This window comes from Cryptomeria japonica, chromosome 5, assembly GCF_030272615.1.
Source record: "Cryptomeria japonica chromosome 5, Sugi_1.0, whole genome shotgun sequence".
Classification (NCBI taxonomy): domain Eukaryota; kingdom Viridiplantae; phylum Streptophyta; class Pinopsida; order Cupressales; family Cupressaceae; genus Cryptomeria; species Cryptomeria japonica.
Genome location: NC_081409.1, coordinates 170,379,324 through 170,390,196, shown reverse-complemented (window position 1 = coordinate 170,390,196; position 10,873 = coordinate 170,379,324). Strand labels below are relative to the sequence as shown.

Here is a 10,873-nt window from a genome sequence, read left to right as displayed (position 1 = left end):
AATTCAATTTTGAAAGCGGAAATTAAAGTTGTTGTAATTAAGCACTTAATTTCAAAAGTCACAAATTGTAGGAATTTGAATAAAGCACTGAAATTTCGAATGAATGCAAACACACTTTTCAGATTTAGGACAGTAAGAACACAATTTTGACACAAAATTTCAATTTCAATGATTTTTGAATGATTAGAAGCGTTAATCCAAGCAATCCCTAGACCAACTTTGACTTTAATTTTGAAAGTGTTATAATTGATAAAATCAGCCAAAATTCTAGATTTTAGCAGGAAAATACAGTAAGATCTAGCTCCCAAAATTTCAGAAAAAATGTCGGGGACGATGGCGCTCAGAGTGCACACGGTCCTCGCAACTTTTTTCCAAATTTTCAGGGATGAAAGATATTGTGATTTTATTGCGGAATCCAAAGTTACAGCTAATTTGGAGATGTTTTGATCAGTGAAATTGTCGGACAAAGGTTGAATCAAGAGGGTTTCAAAAATTAGGGTTTTGACACTTAACCACTTAATTTTCAAAATTAAAGCACAAATATGAATTGATAATTTGTAATAGAAGGGTAGATCTGAAACAAGCATTAACATTTAGACATTTCGCAAGTTCAATTACTAAAAAGAAAATTTAGGGTTTTCATGCAATCAACCTCTAAAATTTGCAAAAGATCAAACATGGAAATGTAATCAAGGAATCCAATTTTCAGATCTAACCATGAATAATCAGAAAGGATGTTCATGTCGGGTTCACCAAAATGTAAAGCGGAAAATCGCGATCGAACCCTAGTTGCTCTCCCCTCTTCCAACTCCAAGGAGAGAGAAGCGAGGTTGCTAGGATTGATGGTTTTCACTTGGGAGACTTTACATTCAAAAGAGGGGTTGAAACCCACAAGATCCAATCCCACGCAATGCAAGATTGGATGCTAAATGAGTTTCAAGGGTTATGACAGCAAGGCTACCCTCTTTTGTAAAGAATGTGCATAGAAGAATTAAGCTAGGAATGCATAGAAAGTGAGAAAGATTCGCTTATAAACTGAGATAGGAATACAGTATGAAGCTGCGGACCTGGAATTAGCAGTAAAATGTCGATACAGCGCTGTCCTGCAAATTTGAGCGAAAGTTGCCAGGACGATGGCGCCCGAGTGCCACGGTCCTCCGAAAAATCCGCGAAACGAAGGGGGATCTGTTCGTCTCTGCACAAGGATTCCAGATCTTCAATTTCAGCCGCGTACCTGCAACCTTGTTGTAAGGATGTTTGTATCCTTATGTGCGAAGGTATAGATGTTGTATGTTGTATGTTGTAAGTGATCTCCTCTTCAATGGTTGAATCCTTGTCTTGAATGCAACACTTAGCCTTGAATGGAGACTTAGAATGATCAATTGCTTGAAAGAATGCTTGAATGCTTGAATGCTTGAATATAGTTTCCACGCTTTTTCCCTCATGTATGTCTCCATCCAAATGAGAGAGGAAAATGTAGTTTATATACTTGTCAATTAGGGCTGATAGACTGATTTTCCCGACCTTAGGCCGACTAGGAAAGATAATTTTCCAATTTGCAAACATAAAGACCCGAAGTCCAAAAGAGACCGGGCCCAAAATAGGACCCAGGGACCAGGGAGCTGGGCGCCATGGTCTTGGGGGACCAGGGCGCTGGGCGCTCTGGTCCCACCTCCCGGGACAGCAGGGTGCAAAGGAGGTTCAGGCCAAGGTGCTTGAAAATGCAGTTTTTGGTGTCGTGGACAAGTTTCGGGGTTTCCATTCAGGTTCCGTGTTGCGTCGCCATCGTGAAGACCAAAATGCAGTCGAAATTGCAAGTGTCGCAATTTTAGGACGCTACACTATTATGCAATGTCATGGCATAATAGGACCTATTATGCCATCATGGCATAATAGGTCCATAGTTGGTCCTATCATACTAAGTAAACATGTTGAATTAGTATAGTTTAAGTGTTGGAGATTTTATTTTCATTTTTTTTGTTTCGATTCCGTTTTCATTTTTGTTTTTGTTTCGATTTTGTTTTCGTTTTTGTTTTTGTTTTGATTTCGTTTTCATTTTTGTTTTTGTTTCGATTTCGTTTTCGTTTTTGTTTTTGTTTCGATTTCATTTTCGTTTTTGTTTTTGTTTCGATTTGGTTTTTGTTTTGATGCTTCTGAGATATCTAATTTGATATTTTGTTTTGTTAACTATCTAGGTTTGGTTTTGATTTATAAATTTGTTGATTAGGGTTTAGGGTTAACTATTGAAGAATATTTTAGATCAAAATCAAGAATTTACAAATATAAAAACTAACTTATTTATAGGCTACTTTAAAAAAAACTAAAATAATACAAAAAAAAGCTAAATAATACACAAAAAACAAGAAAAATATACAAGAAAATTATGAAATGTTAAAATAGATGACTGAATCTGCACCTGGGATAGTGCTGGAGGCTTGAAATGGAATCCATAGCACAAGGGCCCATTTTTTATCTCCTCTTCTCAATTTACTGTCACGGTGAAAATAAAAAAATTCGCCCAAAAAAGGGGTAAAAATACAATTTAATTTTTTTTACAAATGAGGGCCCCATTTACTTTAGCTTCGAGCCCACGTCACCTTTCGGCTCAAGAGCCCGAACCATTAACGGGCCCCCATTTTTTTAAAATGGGGGCCCGTTTTGAGGAGCACGTTTTCCAACGTGGAGACTTTCACGAATTTGGGACTCATTAGCTTGTACTTGTCCTCCAATTACCATTAGGTCTTGGATTCATGTGAGGTACTGGGTTATTTGCTCCATATCTGCATTCAACTGATCTATGTCCATACATATTGCATGTAAAACAATGACCTTCAAATCTCTTAGATGCATACCTAGTATTTGCATTGTAGCTTGTATTCCCATTGGGTCTATTTCTACACATAATTGCAGTATGTCCAGGTTTATGACAGACAAAGCAGACAGGTTTAAAAACTTTCTTACCGGTAGGCTTGTTAGCCTTAGGAGCAGTTTTGTCCTTGTGAATGTTGCTATTTGTACCAGAAGACTCTCCTTTCTCAGATGTGTTAAAGCCTAGTCTAGATGTATCACCTTTTCATCCTTTGTGATTGGATCTTCTCATTCAGCATGGTAGAACTTTTATTGAACTTTTCCAGCTTTGGAAATGAGGGCCCGTTTTGAGGAGCGCATTTTCCAACATGCAGACTTCCACGAATTTGTGACTCATTAGCTTGTACTTGCCCTCCAGTTACCATTACATCTTGGATTCATGTGAGGTACTAGGTTATTTGCTCCATATCTGCATTCAACTGATCTATGTCCATACATATTGCATGTAAAACAATGAACTTCAAATCTCTTAGATGTATACCCAGTATTTGCATTGTAGCTTGTATTCCCATTGGGTCTATTTCTACACACATTTGCAGTATGTCCAGGTTTATGACAGACAAAGCAGATAGGTTTAAAAACTTTCTTATCAGTAGGCTTGTTAGCCTTAGGAGTAGTTTTACCCTTGTGAATGTTGCTATTTGTACCAGAAGACTCTCCTTTCTCAGATGTGTTAAAGCCTAGTCCAGATGTATCACCTTTCATCCTTTGTGATTGGATCTTTCTCATCGAGCATCGTAGAAATTTTATTGAACTTTTCCAGCTTTCCATTAGCCTCAGTGAGCTCTATGGTAAGATCTTCATTGTGTTTTGTAAGAGTCTCTCTTAGGGATGATGCCATTTCAAGATCTAGTTGCAAAGCCTCTTTTTCTTCTTTTTCTACGTGCCAATGCTCATGCAAAGTTGCATTTTCTTGTTTGATCTTAGCAATCTCATGATCTCTTTCTTTGACAAGATCTTCAACTGCCCTCCTAGCTTCCAGTACTTGAATCATGTGGATAGTTAGGGCTTCTAACTCTCTTCTCAGATTTAGCTTTTCACCGTTAAGATTTTCAACTTCTTTAGCTAATGTATCAATGTTAACTTCATCTGAAGAACTATTATCAGCTATTTCCAATAGTTATTTAGTCATCTCTCTCCTTTTCACTTGTGAAGCTTTAAATCTAACCCTTAGGGTTTCAAGCTCTTCCTTGGTAGCCTTAAGCACTCTAGCCATCTCAAAGTAGCTCATATCCCCCATGGTGGCTTTAGGGTTTCCTTCTAGGCAATTAAGCCTTAAAGAAGTTAGGCTCTGATACCAATTGATAGACTTATAAAGCACTGAGAGGGGGGGGGGGTGAATCAGTGACACCACAACCAATACTACTTTAAACACTAACTAGTAGATATACTTAATAAGTTCACTCAACACTATGCATGCAATCCAAAATGATGTTAAAGAATCCACAATAAGTAAAACTTCCACCATAACACAAGTGTTTATACATGGAAAACCCAAATGGGAACAACCACGGTGAGATGGGACTCACAAGTTAACTATCTGCAGTAATAGGTAACTGACTAGTTAAGATCTACAAAAGTGCTATGCTAAGAGCGAATCCCATTAAAGATCCCAAAGCTCTGTTAGGATCCATACCTTGTTAAGGTAGTACCCTATTAGGAGTAACCTCAGTCGAGGTTTCAGAATCCAAACTAATGGATCACCTTGTTAAAGGATTTGTACAATGAAGCTTGTTAGAGCTTACCCGATTACGCAATTTGACTGTTGTAGTGATTAGAAAACAACAGGTGGTGTGATCTAGAAGTAGCACAACTTGCTTGAATAGATCCTCTTCTGCGCACTCAAACTGCATCACCAACATATTATGCAATACCTTCAATAACTTAACACTTCTATCTCGCATCATATCATCTCATATCATGTCTTCATTATAGTTTACAATTATGAAGTCATTCATTACAATCATCATCAAGGCAACACGGATAACTTTTTTGTGGAATTATTTCAGAAATGTTGGGAGTTCATGGGGAATGATATTCCCAGAGTGATTGAGGATTTTAGGAGAAAGAAGAGGTTTATAAAGGAGATCAATAACATGTTGATTTTGTCGATTCCTAAGAAGCAAAATTGTGAGACCATGGCTGATTATAGACCCATATCCCTCTACAGCTCTATTTACAAAGTCATATATAAGGGTATGGCTAATAGGCTGAATAAATTTTTAGGCAGGCTTATTTCAAAGGAACAAAGCACAACTATAGAGAGGAGAAAAGGATAGAGGGAGGATGAAATATAAATAGAGAGGAGAAAAGGATAGAGGTATTTATTTAATTAATTCAAGTTTTTCATATCCTATGACTCCTTAGAAGGAGAAACTATCTTCCTACCATGCTTATGATGGAGGAGACACGTATCTAGGTGACAATAGTCCACATCAAATTGTTTCTTGTATGAAGGTGTAGCTGTGTTTTAATCATGGTGGGTGAGAATATCTCATGGAACATGATTACAATCACTCTGACACATTGACTAATGACAACTAAATGCATTTTATAGTCATAGATGATTAAGATAGATTCAATTGTCTTGTATGACTAAAAATCCCTATCGATTGTAGATCATGAGTACCTTTGATATAATAAATTACTTAAAAATAATCATTTAAATTTATTTATTAACAAATGTTGATCACTTCTTCTTTCCTATAAATTATCATGTTGAATTCAAATTCAAAATATGGCAATATTTGTTCTTTTTAATATGGCTTTGCTTGTTCTTTAAAATGAAAGTAATATTGTATTGAATAAATATTAAAATTTATTAAGAAAAAGCTAAAGTCTTAGACACCAAAATTACGTATATTTAATAAAGATTTTAGTGGCTCCCGATATGGCTGTCGTGCACTAGACTGACATCGAATATCAGGAAGGAAACGACGGAACTGGTGGGAGTTTCAAGAAACCAAATACTAGATAATATCGACTGTGATCCCCATTATTATATAGATAGATGATTTGTTTCATAGGCTATATTTAGCCTCTTTCTTCTTCCTCTCTATAGATAGATGAGAGCTGATGCAGATATTTTATTTCGAACACCCTCTTGTGTCCCTGAGTACAGTCAGGGCAACTTGCGTGGTGCGTTTGCAGTGTTGGAGAGGTGAAGGCCAGGGGAGTTTATACCCTACTCTCCCTCCTATATAAACCCACTCCCACCGCTCCACTTTTCATAGCAAAAACACACGACTCTCTGTGTGTTGTAAGTCTCTTAAAGTTGTCTTGTTAGGCTTTCATCTTTATTTTTGCACAAATTATCCTTTGAATTTTAGTTAAATTTGTTTCTGCTATGCGCTGAGAGTCACAGGGTGTTTGAAGGGACTCTTTCCTTTCTGTGTTTCTGTTCTGTGCTCTGCGCTGAGAGTCACAGGCTGTTTGAAGGGAGTTACTCTGCATTTTCAAGTGTTTGATAGGTCTTGTGTGCATTTTCAAGTGTTTGATAGGACTGTGTATACATTGTGTGCATTTTAAGAGTGTTTCGAAGAAGTGTTTTTACCTATTGTCTACGTTTTCTGTTGATTTTCCATGTTGTGCAGGAAATGGCCGGTGCTTTACGCGGTCGCGCTGGTTATTTAGATGTAGATGTCGTTCTCCACAACCAAATTGATCATGAAGCATTGAAAACATATTTATTTACAAAATGTCCATTCAATTCATCCAACTACATGATGGAATTTTAGCTTCACTTTTGTACATTTCTGTCGTTTTGGTATTCTCTAAATGATTTCGTACAACACTTACGTTTCAGAAAAATGTTAAGCTTATAGAAGCTCTTATAAATTGAATTGTGAATCGTGATAATGTTTTGAACTTTTTTGTGTGGGGTGAGAATTCTAATTCATTATGGGTAATGTTCACATGTACTGAACCAAATCTTTTAATGGTCTTTCTTAAGACTGCAGAAATCAGGTACAGCACCCCTACCTCTCTAAAAAGTGCAATAGGTATTTGATGGAGGCCTGATTTATGATTGTCTGTGTATTTGTGTGGGGTGAGAATGTCATAGGGGTCCTTCTAATTCATTGTGGGTAATGTGTAATGTTAAGCTGAAAGCATTACTTTACTTTACTTTACTTTTTGTTTTCTGCGGTTGCGTATCTGTTCTGCGCTGTTCTTTATATTGTCAGTGTATTTGTTCTGCGCAGGAAATGGCAGGTGCTGAAAGCGGTCAAGCTTGTTATGGAGCGGCATGTTTGGTCAAAGCATTTAATCATTACTTTCTGTTTTATATGCCATGGCCGATTTACGATTAAATGTATTTAATAAAATATGTTTTCTATAGTTTATGGTTTTATTAAAAAGTATTATATTTTAAGTTGAGGATGAGATAAAAGTAGTTAATGATTATATTTAGCATTTTAATGGTGTGTTGATTGAATTAATTATTTAATATAATTTAAAATTTATATTTTTTTATTAGTAATAATAAATTTTTCATTTTAGTTAGATGGTTATATGTATACAAAGTTAATATAAATTAAGTTTTAAGATAATGTTATATGATACAAAGACATTATAAATGAATATAAAGAAAATGAACATTTGAAGATTGTCTATGATAGAAGAAATTAGGAGAGGGAGAGATTTCAAAAATTATGGAAACGAAGACTATTAAAGAAGATGGGCATTTTTAAATCTTCAATATTCATTTTTTTTAATTTTCTTTCATAATGTCTTTGTATTAAGTAATATTTTTTTTGAAATTTTGTTTATATTGATTTTGTATACATTATGATTATCTAACCAAAATTGAATAATTTTTTGTTACTAATAAAATAGTTGTATGTTATAAATTATGATCAATGCTTTTATATAATCACTACTATTAAGTTGTTTCTTTATATTGTGTGTGCATATGTGTTGTACAGGAAAATTTTATCATCCCTTAGCTTGATCTATGGAAACTTGATATTATGTTGGTGCTTCATGTTGAAGCTCACAAAACTATTAAATTCTTGATTGGGTATATATGTTTTCTAAACAAAATAATCTTTTTATTATTATAAGTTTATACATTTCTAAGTAAACATTATTTGGATGATATTAGTTGAAAATTTTCATAATATTTTTTAATTTTAAGATTATACATTGAGTAGTCTTTATTTGGATGATATTACAGAAAAAACCTCTACCTTGACTTGCCTATAGAGAAGCTTGGATTATATTGGTGCTTCATGTTGAAGCTCAAAAATCATATAATTGTAGATCAGGTATATGTTTCTTCTCCACAAGATAATATTTATTTTATTATAAATTTATACATTTCTAATTAATCATTATTTTGGGTATTGCAGGAAAAGTGGATCCCAAATCTTGAAGTGCTTCTATGTAAACTTGGTATTATGTTGGTGCTTCTTAGATTGAAGTGGCTCTATTCATATCTTGCTGAGCTTAAAAGAACATGTAATTTTGAAGTGCTTCTATGTAAACTTGGTATTATGTTGGTGCTTCTTAAATTGAAGTGGCTCTATAGAAAATTCATATATTGTTGGAGCTCAAAAGAACATATATTGCTTGTTGATGAATGTGACCAGGATTATAAATATTCTTTTTAAACTTGTTAATATATTGTCATTTATCTTACAATATGAAATATAGCCTTTTGATCTATTCATTTATTGTAGTTTTTTATATATAAAAATGATATCATATTTCAATCCCTTCTCAATTTGAACTCCAAATGAATCATTTTTTAAGTAAAATTTATTGATAATTTTTCAATTTACATTACCTTTCAATTTATTTTTTATAAATAAAAAATATACATTTTTACATTATTTTATATTTAAAAAGTGTTCAAATGATAAAAATTCAGGTTGAAAATAAAAATTTAATATGTAGAGAGAAGATACTCAAAATTATAATATAAACTTTTTAACGCAATGTAAGTAAAGAGTTATAGATATGAAATACTAACAAGCTTATCTATCTTAGATAATTTTATATAAAAATTGTTAAGAGATAGTTTTTTAGGTATATATTCTACTTACATTGTCTAACAAGTGCCACTTAGTGGCGAGTACTTCTGTGTAGATTTGTAATAGTAATTGAATATGTTATTTGCAAACAATTAGAAAATAGAAGAGATTATTAATTTATCCTGTATTAATTATATTCAATGAATAGCTAATCAATCAAACTAGTACATACCAAAATTTTCATTATTCATCTAAGTAGTCACAATCAAAACATCCCCACAATATTTTTTTTTTTTCATTATTATATTGTTATAATGAACCCTAATAAAATTTGCATTCAATAGTAAGGGTTAGAGTTTAAATAACACTATTAAGTAATTAGGATTGGTATTCAACTATGTTTACGGTTAAAGTTACAATTTTTGTTATGGTTCAATTTAATTTTTGTTTGGTTTAGTGTTTAGTTATATTTAATGTTGGGATTCAATATTCTGTATAGATTATGTAACATGACATAGTTTTAAATTATTTTTTATGTTAGTTCATTTAATCTTAACTATAATATCATTCAATTAGTTTTATAGTTTCCCGCAAAATTAAAAAATAAACATGGAAGGAAATAAATCATTGATCTAATTGGTGAAAAAATAATTGAATAATAACAAGTTAATAAAAACTGGGTTGAGCCGATTGCAATAGTACTAGCCTGGCGACAAGCACTAATAAGATATGCTAGTAGTATCTAGATTAGCAATATGTAACCACTAAATTATTTGAATGAAATTAATATTTTATAATTCAAATTTAATAATATTATTATTTGAAATATATTTTATGCACTATGTTTATTATGTTTCTAACAAAAGTATATATATATATACACACACACATATATGCATATCTTATGCTTCTAACAAATATACATATGTATATGTATACACATATACATACATATATGTATATTTACATCTATACATTTTTATTTATATACATATATGTACACAAATATAAATATTCACAGATATGTATTTGTATATGTGTATACACATACACATATACATACACATACACATACACATACACACATTTCATACATATGGATGCATATGTATGTGTGTATATATGTCTCTACCTTTTTTTATTGAAATGGTAACAAGAGAGAGTGAAAGGCTCAAACCTATAAATTCTCAATAATCAACAATGTAGAAATGATTACATTTTATGGTTTTATAAAGCCATTCAACTTATTAACCACCTAAACCACTAACTACCAATTAACTCATAACTAATATTTAACTTCAAAAAAACATCTAATAAATTATTATTATCATCTTAATTTATTACTTATCAGTTTTATTCTATGTCATGTAATATAATTATTAATGCCCCTCTTTAGTGGTGAAATTAAGAATTTATTTTGGAGTTGCAATACCAACAATTGACCTGCCTCAAAAAATGCCCTCTTTGATTAAATTTTTTATTGGATGTAAGTTTCTAAATTTTTTGGATCCAATTACAATGTGAAAATACAAAATCTATCACACCCCTATGGCTCCATAAAAATAATTAAAATTGACAATTCAAATACCTATGTCCTTTATCACACTACAAAATAAATTTGATTATTATTCTCAAATTATTTTTTGGTTTTGTGATTCTACTCAATAGCTTTCAAAAAAAACATTTTTTGAGTTTTGTGAATAAATAATAAAAATATCATAGTTTTAGAGAGACTTTGTTAAACCGTCATTTTAAAATCAAAACAATATACCAACAATAGAATGACACCTAATGAGAACATGATTCCTCCTTTGCACAAACTAAATATTCATAAAATAGAATGAAAATAAATCCATACTATTATTGAAATAAACAAACCCTCATAACTGAAAGCTAAAAAAAATTCTTCTCAACCACCTTATTCCCCTACATTTTTCCACAACCCCATGGATCCTTGCAACTTTTGATATAGATACAATGAATATTATGGAAGAAAACATTATAGAAAGAATATACACAATAGGAAAGAA

At 32.4% G+C, this 10,873-nt stretch overlaps 1 long non-coding RNA gene across 2 annotated transcripts; it reads left to right on the top strand.

The window, feature by feature from the left end:
• Positions 1-6,014: 6,014 nt before the first annotated feature.
• Positions 6,015-8,475, top strand: LOC131032230 (uncharacterized). Of its 2 annotated transcripts, XR_009103404.2 has the most exons (5): positions 6,015-6,338; positions 6,462-7,180; positions 7,794-7,888; positions 8,045-8,135; positions 8,220-8,475. It is a non-coding gene; the product is annotated as an uncharacterized LOC131032230 (long non-coding RNA). The 2 variants fall into 2 exon arrangements; XR_009103403.2 differs by having other exon boundaries at positions 6,018-7,180.
• The last annotated feature ends 2,398 nt before the right edge of the window (positions 8,476-10,873 follow it).